The sequence below is a fragment of the Chiroxiphia lanceolata genome, chromosome 14 (assembly GCF_009829145.1).
Source record: "Chiroxiphia lanceolata isolate bChiLan1 chromosome 14, bChiLan1.pri, whole genome shotgun sequence".
NCBI lineage: Eukaryota > Metazoa > Chordata > Aves > Passeriformes > Pipridae > Chiroxiphia > Chiroxiphia lanceolata.
In genome coordinates, this window is record NC_045650.1 from 4865983 (window position 1) to 4880594 (window position 14612).

The window sequence follows — 14612 nt, forward strand, 5'->3', positions numbered from 1 at the left end:
CTGACTGCTGAAGTTTTGCTTTTGGCATTCTCCTGAAATGAGGAGTCTAAAAATACAAATGGTAACCAACAGCTTCTTTCTATATTCTGCATTGTCACATTCTGTGCTGTATTCTTAGGTTTTGTGTCTCAAAATATATATCAAGAAACACTTATAGAGAAGATATACATGGACTCCCCCACAACCAAAGTACTCCTTGACAGAAATCAGTAGAGTCTACCCACGATATAGAGCTGGTTCCAAATGATGCAAAGCTCTGCCAGATAAGAAAACTTCAGCAATATAGAAAATCTCTGTTGTATGTAGATCCATTAAATCTATTCTTCAGGCAGCCTGTGCAGCAAACTGACAGACTTTGAATGATTTATTGTTACCTTTTTAAAGGCATCTACTTTTTACCTTACATTAGTTTTTCTTTATATAACAATACCTGACAAAAATGGAACCTGGCAACACACCACCCCCCAAGCAAGCTAATGAAAAGAATGGAGGTAGGTTTGGGAAGAGAAATAAGAGAGGATGGTTAGAAATGTATCTGTACCCCAAGATGTACCCCTAAACCAAAGGGGTACATCATGAAAGGAAGGTGTACTCCAGCCTTTAGGCAAGAGTACTTAAACCTCACTTAAAGTTAAGCTCACTATTGGTAAGGCCCTGGCACAGGTTGCCCAGAGAAACTGTGGCTGCCCCATCCCTGGAAGTGTCCAAGGCCAGGTTGGACTGGGCTTGGAGCAACCTGGGATAGTGGGAGGTGTCCCTGCCCATGGCAGGGGGTGGGACTGGATGGGCTTTAAGGTCCCTTCAACCCAAACCAGTCTGGGACTGCAGAAGAAAAGGCAAATTCCTGTGAGAATGTAATAAAGTGGGCAAATTTCTCCACGGACCGTGGACTTCTCAAACCCTTCCAGTCCTGTGGCCGGGCTGTGCGTGTGCCTTTAGGGAAGCGCCGCCTGATAATCTCTTGGTGACTGTCACTGAAACTTTTCCAAAATTATGTATTGTTGCTTCAAGACACAATCAAATTGCTGTTTCCTCATCATAACAGGATGTGCTTTCAGTGCCTAAAGAATGTGACTGACTCCAAAATACACACACACACACACACACGTGCTCACACACTCACACGCACAAATAACTCCTATGTGGGAAGGAGATTTGTTGGCCAAGAATTGGCCATTTCTTTTGCAATCAAAGGGAGGAAACAGCCATCTACTGTCATATTATTTATCAGAACCTTCCCATTTAGGTTTTTGTGGACTAGTTTATATGTAAGAATTCGTACACCAAGATCGTTTTTGTGGAATAAAATACACGTGTTTGCATATGGAAATAGATGCCACATGACAGAAATGAGGATAAAAAAACCACACCTTACAAACCAGGAGTAGAAAAAAGCTAAAGGAGGGCACAGATTAAGTCCTGCTTTGAGATTTATAGGAGTTTGTTTGCACAGAACATATTTGGAGCACTTTGATCAGATTAATTCTTTTATATAAAAGCAAACCAACGCTTGGAACCTACATCATATTGTCCCGTGGGGGGAAAAAAATGTGAGTAACAAATAAGCTGGCCCCCAAAATAACTCAGGCCTTCATGGACTGGTAGTCTGAAATTACTCCAGAGAGGTGAGAAATAGCAAAGGGAAATCAAAGCATTGAAAAAGAGAATTGCCTAAAAGCATAAGAGAGCTCTTGCACAAGGCCAGCTGAGCAGAGGGCAGAGTTCTGCTGACTTACACCAGCTGAGGAGCTGCCCAGTGTCTGTGTGTTCTTAGAGCTCAGGAATATAATCAGTGATTTGTAGAATTGTCTGAGAATTAGAAATGTAGTGTTGAGAGACCAAAAATAGACGTGATCTATTTATATATATATATATATAATATATATATTTATATATATATTTTTATAATCACCAAAAATCTCCAAATCAGATTCACAGGGTACAAATGGAACACTTTCAGCCTGGAGAGGTTTTATTTGTAACTCAGTCAAATGTTCTTTGAAAATTGGTAAGTGCTGAATAGCACACCACATGAATTACTGTTACAATGGGATTATGACTGATAATATTGTACAAACAAATTTGAAGTTAAAATTAAAGATTATAATTCTAATAAAAATAATAGATTCTTAATTGAGAAACTGTTTTAATTACTCAGTAACTATGATTACCAAAATACACTTTTGTGTAGCTTAGTTAAACTTCTGAACTTAAAAAAGGAGCAGATTTTTGTCCTGTTTAAAAAGTATTCTACGCATTCTGATGATCAATTTAAAAGATTTCATACACTCCAATTACCTTTCAAAAATGTACTGTGTAAGATACTACGACACAAATATCTACATGCTGCAAATGCATTGCACATGAACATTTGTGCTTGTCTAACCAGGCACATTAAATTGAGCTACACAGATATGTGTCATGTATTCCCCTCGGATGGTTCAGGAATGCTGCAGCTACAGGGAAATATCACCTGCCACTACTGCTCCATGGACCCAGTCCTGCTCCTAAGGAAGTGGAATACTTCATATTTAATAAATATAATCAGGGCTTACTGTAGATAGGGAAGAGACTCAACAAACAAAGGTTGATGTTTGTATTAAGACATAGACTTTTGTGTTCAAAATATTTGTATTTTCAGTCCTAAATATTTTTGTCATATATTTGAGGATGGTGAATCTAGAAACAGTCAAATTTTGCAGCTGGTGAAAAAGAAGATTTCCTTCTACTTGTAAAACAGCTGCATCTTAGGTTAAAACTGTGTAAACAAAGATTTCCTGAGAGATTCCTTTATCCTCTGGGAAAAGTTTGGAAGATACCCAAGCATACATTAAATATTCTACCAGATCTGACCTCATACAGGGTCTTCTATGCTGATTAAATAAATTTCACCTTTTTTTTTTTTTCGTTTCGTAAACCAATTTGCTTGTCCTAGCAGTGTGTAATGAAAAGCTGGTTACATAAAACATAGAGATTTTATACTTAGTGCAAAAGGGAGTAGGTAAAAACAGCTGCATAAAATACTTTTGCAGGGCTTTTTTTCCTTTGAAGGAAAACAGGTATCCCTGTTGCCTATTAATCTTTCCTGATTCATTCCATTCAGGGTGGCCAGCAGACTGATAAGATCGTTTCTTCAGATTTCAAAATTACTGAATCTGGAAATAGTTCTCATTTATCTCATGCACTGCTGAGAAAACAATCTCAAATCGTTGGTTCTACTGATGAAGCTTCCTTAGCAACCCAAGGGCTCCAGAATTATTTTTCAAAGCTTGTCAATGCTTCCTGTGAGGTTTCCGTCACTGTCAGCATTGAACACTTTGCAGATGAGGGGGGGAAAAAACCCACCCAACCCAGAAAGCTTTGATAAATTAATAGAAGGTAAATTAATAGATTAAATTGAATTAGTAGAAGCAGTGATAAATCTGAAATTCCCTAACAATAGTCTGGTGAATAATGTTTTAGATTTACCAAGTGTTCTATCATGTAGATGAGAATCTATAGGGAAGGGACTATGTCCCACTGGTGTTAAAAAAAGCAGGAAAGCTGAGCACTTGCACCTGTGCATTTCTCTGCAGTGTAACACCCCACAGCAGGGGCTCTTTACCCAGGAATCACTCACTGCATCTGCCTTTCAAAGCCTTGGTGTAGGACAGGCCACCCCACAGGCTGGGGCTCCTCTCCAGAGGAGGAATTCCTGCTCTGCTGAACCTACCAACTGGCCCCTCTCCCTTGCTGGCCCTTCAAATTGGACTTTTCAGCCATATTCTCTCATGGTACATTATATTTAGGCCACGATTTAAACCTTTACCACATCCAGTTTATATTGGTTAAGTCTCAAGTGTGCAGCCAGACTCTTGAAGCCAGATTTCAATAGTTGTAAAGTTTGTAAAGTGTCAGGAGTGCAGGATTTGGCTTTTAATGTAATTGGAACAGACTAGTTTGAAGTTATTTTATTTCAGGTACCTCCAGTCTCAGGTTAGAGAGTGCTTTCTGCTGTGAAGATTTTTTCCTTCTCTGACACAAGTGCTCACCCTTGTTCTCAAATTCACCAGTGCTCATCTGACACTTCACAAGTTGCCAAATGTCTACTCAAACACTGAAAAACCCAGTTCTGCTGAGTTCTAAGCTAAGTGTTAGAGAGGAGAGCTGAAAATTAGCGGGAGCATGTCTACCCAGGGCTGAGCAAAGACACTAAACATTAACCCTTTGCTGGCTGCTCAGAGCACTGGTTATTTGTGCAGGGCTGCCCTTTGCTCTCCTGTGTCCCAAGGCACAGTCACTGATGCCAGGAGCCTGCTCAGCACCAGGGAGCAGCACCCCCTGTCAGCTTTGTCGTGTCCTGACTTCCATTTTTCTTTTTTTGCCTTCAAATTCCTCAGCACTTTTTTAAAGCTACTTTGATTCAGTCCCTGGTTTCCACAGTGACTGTCACACAGGGCTGTGTTGCCCAGACTGAAGTGGATATGTGCTTGTGTGCTTGAAGTGGTCAGGAAGGAAAAGAAATTGTTGCTGATATTGTGCACGACAAATAATAATATTCTTAAACTCTTTGGCTTCAACTTTTAATCTTAAACTACTCCTTACCACCCTTCAGCCTAATAACAGCTTCTTAAAATTTTAAGAATAGGTTAAATCCTCTAAAGAATAACTCAAGAAGAATGGCTTGTTAACCTCCTTCAATATGAGCTGAGTGCTCCCCTCTTGATCCTTTCTGCAGTGACTTCAGACAGACTATTTAAAGCCAAGGAGATTAAATCAGAACAGAATGGTAGACAAGATTTCAAATGTCCAACATTGAACCATCTACTGCACAAGACCATTGTGTAGATATAAGCTGGTAACATACAATACAAAATGAAGTTAAATAGCATCAAGCAACATTATTTGGATCGAAATCTTTCTCTAAAATGTCATGAAAAACCACACGGGCTTCTAAACAAAGAAAATGAAAAGTTCAAATAGTTTAAATGTATATATATATATTTATTGTCTTCTTGCCCCATCCCATCCAAGGTTATCTGAGCCAAATTTGAGGAAACAGTTGGCAGTGCTTTCACCAGGAATATTGAAGAAAACAGGAAGAGTGAGAGTGAGCAAGTGAGTTTAACCATCTTCCTTCCTCCTCCTAAGTGCTTAGTAAATGCTATTTATTTATTTGAATAGTTATGAACTATGGTATTGCTGCTGCCAAAGAGACAGAACTTCTTCCCCATGTATAATTTAACCAATGAAATGTAGGAAACAGTGCATGAAAGGTACAATTTAATGTTAACAAAAATGAAATGTGGGCCCCTGGATGTTATACTAAACAAGTATGTCCTTAAACTCAAGACAATTAAACTAATTTAATATATGAAATGAGGGGTTTAGGGGACAAAGGAACTAATAGTTTCTGACATTAAGCAGGTTAGTTTGTTAGCTGGCAACCAGAAAAAATTAAATGCAAGAAAGTTCAATGCTAAAAGGGATTTCTCAGAAGAGATAATCTATGTATCATAGATTTCAACTTTTAAATATTTGGTATATTTCTGCATTACATAAATAATAACTCTACCATTCTGTACTATAAATACATTGCATGAATTCAAATAAATGTTTTATGTTGTTCCCTCCCTCATTTATACCTTTAAAAACTGTGCAGCTATGTTTTATGCTTTTGAGGATGGCATAATAGAATTTGACATTTTCCAGCTGAGGTGTGGCCTAGTTCCAGCTCCATGCTTCATTACATTGTACTCCCTTTGAGAGGGTGAGAAGAGTAAAAATAGCCAGGTTGTTAAAAATGTAAAAAGCATAAATGAATTCTCACCAGATGTGCTGTTCAATTGTCATTTTCATAAAATTATGGTTGTTAAACTTTTGCTTACCATGGAACACTAGAAATCAATATGTGCTACAAACCACAGAGGTTGTTCCTACCTCACAAGTAGCTCTCTTCTTTGGATTCTCCTATAATTTAAATAGGAGAGGACTGTTCTTATTTAAAATAGAAGCAAAATTATGTGTTAATGTGAAGAAAACTAGCAAATACACATTAGATAGTGGAAGACTGATCATAGACAAATGCACACATTTAAGAGGAATCAGGAAAAACAAATATTTGAACCCATGAGTTTTTTTTCCTTCATGAAAACAGAGTGAACATGGAAAAATGAATATACAAAAATGAACCATAGCATCCCTGTAACCAGGAACAGGATTTAAAGGTTATAAACACCAAGTGCAGTCCCTAAGTTAGAAAGGTAAATAGTTTAATAGCTTCTAACACACTGTCTTTTTGGCAAGGAGTAAATGAGAGTGTAAGCAACACATAAAATTTGTTTTCCTTATCCTGCTGGGCAGATTCAGGATGTTTTTATCTTAACATCAAAGCAGGTGGTTTTGGCACCAGGTAACAGAAATGCCTCACAATTCATTCAAATCTGTTTTGCTGAATGCTGGATCAAATTGTAATGTTCAAGCATGAAGCCTATTTTATGGCTGTTCTCTCACTGTAAGACGAAAGTAAAATAATTGTTTGAGGAGAAAAATGGGAATTATGGCACTTGCAACTCTTAGGGCTCCTGCACACGGGTGACTTGCTTGCTGAATGTCATAGGAAGTTTGGGCTGAAGATTTCTGCTGCCTGAAGAAAAAGTGCTGTTCTTTGCTCACAAAAGTTGTTACAAACAAGGTAGCCAAGAGGAGAGATTTGTCAGCTCCCCTCTGGATGGCAAAAGGTTGAGTAGATTACTCAATATTTGTCAGGTTTGAGGTGATTGCCTGTCACTACACAAGAAGTAAATAATATTGACAGCTCTATAAGATCAAAATTCAAAGCCTGCAAGGATATGTGCCTGCATCACACAGAACATTGCAAAGACCTTCTGTGTTAGGAACCTGTTGGGCTCAGCTGTGAGGAGAAGAAAGAGTGCCCACACCAGCAGGTGAGTGGCAGGGGATGGTCCCTGTCACATCTGTGTTCTCCAATGACATCCCTACCAGGACGTTCTAATAATGTACTGGAACAGCCTAAATAATTCTCTGTTATGCTGGACTGACATTTCAGCTCATTCTGAGCCACTGTGGACGTTTAACACGAAGCTGTACACCTGTATGTAGACCTAAAGACCGTAAAAAATAAATTATATATTTTTTTTTTTTTAATTATTGTTTTCCCTGCCCATCCGTATTCATCCTCAGAAAATCTCTGAAAAGCTGACATTTATGACCAATCCCTTGTGTAATCCTGCTCCTATAGCTGCTCCAGGCTGGGGTGGGTGCAACTTTGGGAGCAATGCACAGGGAGCCTGAATCTCCTTTGGAATCACTGACCCTGTTACTAATGGCCATGGATTCTGAATAGAGAGGGCACCTGATCTGCTACAAATGCAGAGGGGTGAAAAGCAGAATAACAGGAAGGGTCACCAAACCCTTGATTAAGTAATCTGGTAAATGTGGCCTGAACGGGAGGAGAACCAGGATTAAATAAAGAACAGCTGTGAATGGAAAGGGGGAGCAGAAATTCAAGGGGTAAACTGAGCTGCAGTCAGAGAAAGAGAGGGTGGAGCTTGTTTGATTAAAATAAAAGAGGCCTGGTATCAGGTGAGGGCTTGCAGCTGCTCAGCTGAGAGAAAACCAGGTCTGGTGAGAGGATTTGTTAAAGACCAGGACAAGAGGCAAGTCTGAGGGGTGGGGAAAAAAAAAAAAAGGAAGTGAAGCATATTTAAGTCTACTCAGCAGAGGAATACAGCTACTAGTCAAATCTTTGTTTTATTCCTATATCTCCTACCTAGAGATTTTGAAATATCAAAAATACAGATGTTTTTATTTCATTTCTCATTAGGCTTCAGCGTGAACTTTCTCTAAGCGTGGAAGTCAGTGGAAAAACTCAAATCTTTCTGCTTATATTCTAAAACTAATTGCTGTAAACATTGATGAGCAATTTCTCTCCTGGAAAACGCTTTTAGAGATTGAATCATTTGTTGGAATATTAGAAAAAATGGTGTGAAATAATTGCAGGCCCATAAACTTTCAATATGGAAATACTAAATGATAAAAAGATCCACCTCTTATCAGTCTTTACACTGGCAGTGTGCAGTATTATTCTGCTGGTTTTTGAAAGAGACTACTTATGTTACCTTATCACATTAACGAGTCTCTTAATTAAAATATATCTGTGTTATCATCTAACCTTCATTTCGAGTCATTAGCATGACTAAAATGATCTGTAAGATTTTAAATACAATACCATAGGCAATGTTTTCAAGGATATCTATGACTTTAGAATTGTTTATTAACTCAAAAGCAAAAAAATAATTAATTGTTTAGTTCTGTCAAAACAAGCCTCAACTTCCTGAAGGTTCCTTTCCAACAACAACAACAAAAAAAGCAGATCCCACCTACCTGCTTTTAATGGGTGAGAGACAAAGCAAAACACAAATACAAACCAAAATACACCCCACAAATCTTGCTTTGGAAAGCATGACTGAAAAAAATAAATCACACTCTTATAAGGGAATTAAAGATTTCCTGGGAATGGCAGGGACCTCAGTAAAGATATTATAATGTGGCATTTGATGTTCTAGAGGGATTTCAACAAGTTTTGCATGGTCAAATTCCATTAATAAGTTGGCTTCCTTCCAAGGCTGTGTCTGTCCCTCTCATCTGCCATAGTGCCCTGACTGGAAGGAAGCCTCACCTCACCTGCTCAGGCACATCTCAGCAATTTTAATTGCTTTCTCTTGCTTGTTACAGTACCAAACAGGCTTAGAAAAATCCCAGCACCTTATAATGCAGATGATGTGGGTTATGAGTAGAACAGCAACAATTTTGGTGGCGGTGTAAGAGGATTACGGAGCGTGTCGGTGGGGAAACACCACGTGGATGGACATTAATGATGGTGGGGGGGGGAACAGGGGAGAATCCATGGAATTGCAAGGAGCTACTCGGGGAGAAGCACTACAGCAAGTATTGTCACTGCACTGCTCTGTAATGGATGGGTTTTATTCTCGAGCCACCTTTGCATTTGAATTAAAAATACATGTTTACTGTCCCTTTCATTTTGCAGAGCTGGAATGTGTGCAGGCTGAGACCAGGCACGTTCTGAGCCAGCCTGACTCAGTTTTTAGCAGATGACCTTTAATTAGTGGGAAGATATTCTATCCATATCATATTCGTTCACTTGTCTTACTGGGCATTAGATGGCTGCTGTGAAGCATAAAGGATTTTTTTTGTCCTAATCCCTGTGATGTGACATGATTAATGAGATGAAATTCCCATTTGGAGTTTCCTACCAATCAATAGGCAGATGGGCAGTAGTGGATGTCGAACAACAAGACAGCAGGAGTTGCTTAAGCTCTTGCTACTTTCATAGAGGAAAAATATTTGGAGACATAATTTAAAGGAACAGTTATTATCCATTTTCCACATTTCTCTCCTCCTTCAATAACTGTTTCATTGTTTTTAATGGACATAGAAAGGTAAAAACGTTATCTTATATATAAAGCCATATTATGCTAAAATAACTATGTCTGAAAATCTTATTAATTTCCCTGGATTTCACAATGCCAAGTGGGTATAACCCAGCACTGGCATTGAAAAGCCATTTGCAAAACAGTGAGTCTGATTTTCCTCCACATCCATGTGGATATAAATAAACAGCTACAGGAGAAGCCAACAGAATCACAAAGCATTAGAATAAGGCCCATGTGAATACAGAAGTAGGCCAGCGATTCATTTTTTTGATGCTCCGGTGAAAAATCAAATGCATTTTGCAGACCTTAAAAAATACACAAACTTTTTCACAAACTCCAGCCTCCCACTCCATGAGCACATATTCTTTGATACCTAGTCATTGACATGTAAAATGATTGAAGGAATAATCTTTATAGGTTATTCTCAGCTGTGAAATATTTTAATTTCAGTTTATAAAATTTGTAAAAAGTCATATGATTTTATGTCTTTACAGTTTGTCATTTCTTTCTTGCTAGTAGAATTAATTTCTAAGTATGGGTAACTTATTAAAATAAATTTTATTAAACAATTTTACTTTTATATGTCCCAAGATTAAAAAAAAAAAGGCACTAATACCTAAAAGGAAATGATAAACCAAAGGGCAGAATATGGCAGACTGGTGGATCTCTGCCAACCAGATAAAAATGTGAAGAAATAATCCAAGTTTCCAAACAGGAGAAGCAACAGGTTTCAGGAGACTTCTTTCACAGCCCTTGTGTGGATGATTATTTTCTTCTGCGCAATACTTTGCTGTTTCTTTTAAATACAAGTATTTATATTTAGTTATTTTGTATGTTTTAATGATTTATCTTATATTTTCCTCTCGTTGCCTCGCTCTCCCTCCCTCTCTCTCAAAGACAAAGATGCACACACAGTAAAATTCATAACACACTCCTCCTAATGAACAAACTCCCACCGTGCACCAAAGTGCTTAATGATGCTCAGCAGGCAGAGTTCTGCAGTTCCCTTATGTGAGCCAATATATAATCACACCACAAGTTAAGATAATATTTAGGTTGCCAAGAGAAACACTGAAAATGTAAGGCATGCTGCATTTAAATTTGTCCAAACTTTAATTCTGTTCCTTTGTGTTTTCATCCACTGCAGCTGGGGAAAAAAAATGGTAAACTACATGTGATTATGAAATTAAAATCTCTTTACAAGGCAGCCAAAGTAAATATAGGCAAACTGTTTTTAATCAGTTTTCAGCAGCTTGCAATATACTCTATTGCAAGGAGTTTTATATATGTAGTACATACTATATATATTGATCTCATCTTCTTTTCCTTAGTAATGTCTACAGACCAGATTCTGCAATCAATCAGCTCTATAGGTACAGTCCTGCCTGCAATGAAGTTTACAATTATTGAAAAAAAGCTTTTTACCCTGATCTTTTATTAGGGGGGGTTTAAATTAGAACTGGTAGTTAGAAAACTTGCCATCATGGACCACTCACATGTACTTTTAGGAGTGTTATTCAAATATGCATCAAATTATTCTTGAAAGAATAAAGCAAGCAGAGCCTTAAACGGGTGGTGGTAGATCACAGCCTGATCCCATCTGCTGGAATTGTTCAAAAAAGGTGTGAATGTGGCATTTGGGGACATGGTTTGGTGGAGAACATAGGGGAGTGGTTGGACCAGATGATCTTGGGGGTCTTTTCTGACTTAAACATTAATGTATTTCTATGATTTTAGTTGACACTGCAGGTCCCCCTTATGTCCTCAGGCAGCTGGGCTTCTCCCTTCTTCCCTGGGTGGGTGTAGGGGGAGAACAGGTAACTGTGAGCACTGCTCTGGCTTTTCCTCAGATCCTTATCCTTGTGTCCCCTTGGGAGGGATCCTGGAACAGTTTGGGGTTTGGGTTTTTTTTGTCTTTTCCTGCTTGTTTGGGTTTTTTTTGTTTGGTTTGGTTTAGGGTTTTTGTGCGTGTGCATTTTTGTTTGTTTGGAGTTGTTTTTGTTTTGTGGGCTTGGTTTGTTTGTTTTGGTTTGTTGTTAGTTTTGCTTGGGTTGGTTTTTTCTCGTTGGGTTTTTTTTTTTTTTTAGGAGACGAATCAAGAGTCCTATAAAAATTTGGCAAAAAACATGTCAGTTGAGACCAAACCCTGTCACTGCTATGGTGCCATGCCAGGGATCATCGTCCTTGTGGGGAAAACCAAGGACACATCGATAGCTACAGTTATTTAGAGGAAAAAATGTTGGACTATTGCAGGGCTCCTGCGTTCATATCACATCATCTCTTCATCTGTTCAGTGATGCTCCTAAAGGCAGGCATGGAACAACACTGTCCCTTTGGGGCTGCATCATTAAAACAGACAATGAGGGTGATGTGTAAGAGCAGCAGTGGATGGGGTAGATCACGAACAGGGTACAGAACGTGCATCCTTCAGCTGCACACGTGTGCTCACAGCAAAGAATTGGTGCTTTGTTGGGTGCTTTAAGAGATTACTGGATTAGATGGCAGACAAGCAGTGAATAAGACACTTTCAAGAGGTTTAGTTGTACAGAACATCACACCCAGCTCTAAGGTCCCTTGAAATCCCGTAGCCAAGAGCAGTGTTTTCAGTTTCTTCTTTGAAGTCTTGCTTCGTGCTCAGTGTTTTCTTCGTGAAAAGACAATAGTCATTAGTGTGTTAGTTTAGCAAAACAATTAAGCACACTAAAAAGATGTAAGTACATGCTTTATTTATTCATGATAAGGCTCACATATGCATGCCCACTTGCTCTGATTTTTTTCTTTGGATTCTGGTGCAATACATGGTTGCAAATTGTTTTACACACTTCACTTCTCTAGATTCTTGACCACGTGTGACTATGCAGCAAGTTCTGCCGAGAAAGTTCACATTATGAATGTCTCACCCCTTTGTGAGTGATTTCTTTTTTTTTTGCATGCTCTAAAAATTACTTCATTCAACTAAATACTGCAGAACTCTCTCCATTTCACATTGATTTAGTAAAAACACTGCAAGAACCACAGAGGTGAAGGACTGAATGTAATAGGCAAGGATGCTTTTTTGTTTCCCTGAGGAATGATATATTCAATTATATATTGAGGCTCTGATTTCCTAAAAGGTTAAATTGAGGAAATGCTGGGGTTTCAGTCATCTTTGCATTTGACCACAGTCTGAAGCTGGATGGGTTCCCAGAGCCAACTAACACTTCTACTGCACTGACCAGCTGACCTCCTAAAATGTCCCAATAAAGGCCAATGATTCTGATTTATCCAGTGCTTGTTCTTTGTGTACCCTACAATAATCACTGTGGTAAAGCAGACAAGCCTTATCCCAAATTAAAAAAATCTCTTGTGTATGGATTTTTTTCTATTTATTGGAGGAGCTAAGGTTCAGTTCTCCTCCTGTTTCATAATCATTGCAACCTTAACAGCGTATGAGGCATAATTTCCCCTTACAGATTATGTAACAGGCAATGCTGATATAATTCTTTTTATGTCATCTCTCAGGACTCACTTTGGAAGATATTTTGCAAATACCTTGAGAAATTCTGGTATCTGGTACTACACAGTTTATTTCACTTAAATGAGAAGAGTTTTAGGTGTGTTCCAACACAATAAATAACTTCACACCAAAATGGCTGAATGAACAAAGGGTTTGGAACATGAAGTTCATAATTCTCTTATTGATAATTATACACATAAAAATACATCTCTGTGTGGATTTGTTTAGAAGGAGGGTCCATTCTTAAACTTCCAGAGCACTTCTTTAAAATATGGAGCTGAAAAGCCCAGGTTTGAATATTAACAACAATGCCTCAGGTTAAGATGAATATTTATTGCAGACTTCTTTTGAGAAATGGGAACAGTCTAACCCATGTCTCCTAGATTTATTTTCTTTTTCCACCACAGCATAGTAGGAAAATACTAAATATTTTAGGGTATTTCAGTAAGCAATAGGAGTATTTTTGCTATGCAAATATATTTAGAGAGATAAAGATTCTTGTGTTCAAAAGGAAATGGAAGATAGTTGCTTGAGAGAGACTTGTGCTTACAAGGTTTTGCTGTTATAAAGGATAATAAAGGCATTTGTGAGGGCAAAAACGGGCAATTGCTCTTAGCTTCTGCACCATTAACAGTTGTGCTGTGTGAGAGAAAGAATAAAAAAGGTTTTGTTTTGAAGAAGCTACTTATGAACTGGCAATTACAGCTACTGCCTCGGGCTCCTGCAGGAAAAAGCTTTTAAGCGCCAAACTCAGCTGAGGTTGTTGCATTACAGAGAGGGTGAGCAGGAGGTGTTCCACAGGCAGAAACAGGCTGGTTCTGCCCCTGCTTAGCTGGGGGACTAAAACCCAGCTGAACATCCTTAGTACAACGCTGAGATGACTTAACACCGAGTTTAAAAGCCAGGGCCCATGAGCCTGGGCTCAGGGTTACCACTGAGGTTGGGCTCGTACTGGCCAGGCTCACGTTGCTCTGCTGCCCTTGGATCATGGACTAAGCAGGACTTTGTGCCAACAAAATCCTGGGTATGTGCTGATATCCCGAGTGTGGTTGAACTGCCAGGGCTCTCCTTGCACGGAGAAACAGGAATTCTCTTTGCCCCACAAAGGTCATGCTCACCCTGGCATCATCCTATCCTTCTGATAGGAAAAGCTTAAATATCCATTTTTTTCCTCAGATTTTTGGACTGAGCTTATATTTATGCCTCAGGCATATCAAAAAGCTTGAGGCATATTCAGTGCTCCTCACCCCCCAAAAATTCCTTTTAGTAATAATTCTACCTTGTTGTGAAGGGAAAACAGCTTGTCTGTTCTCATGGACAGCCAGGACCACTTGGTAGGAGGGAGGATTAAGAGGAGCCCTCTGTATTACTGTACAGTGACTTTTTAGAAGGAATTATCATTAACTGCCTTAGAATTAACAGGGATTCATCTCTGTTCTCTTATATGCCCATCTAAAGCTACAGACATTCCCCCAATGTGGTTTATTGTCCAATACTCCTTCCACGGGGGCACTGAAAGAGAAGTTTAAAAAAAACCAGCCCCTTGAAAAAAGGGTCCTACTCTGTGTTTAGACATACAAATAGGTATCTTGATTTTCAAGTGCATGAAGTATCCCTTGGCTCCTAATAAAGTAACCCAAAATTGAAGTGATTAATGCTTT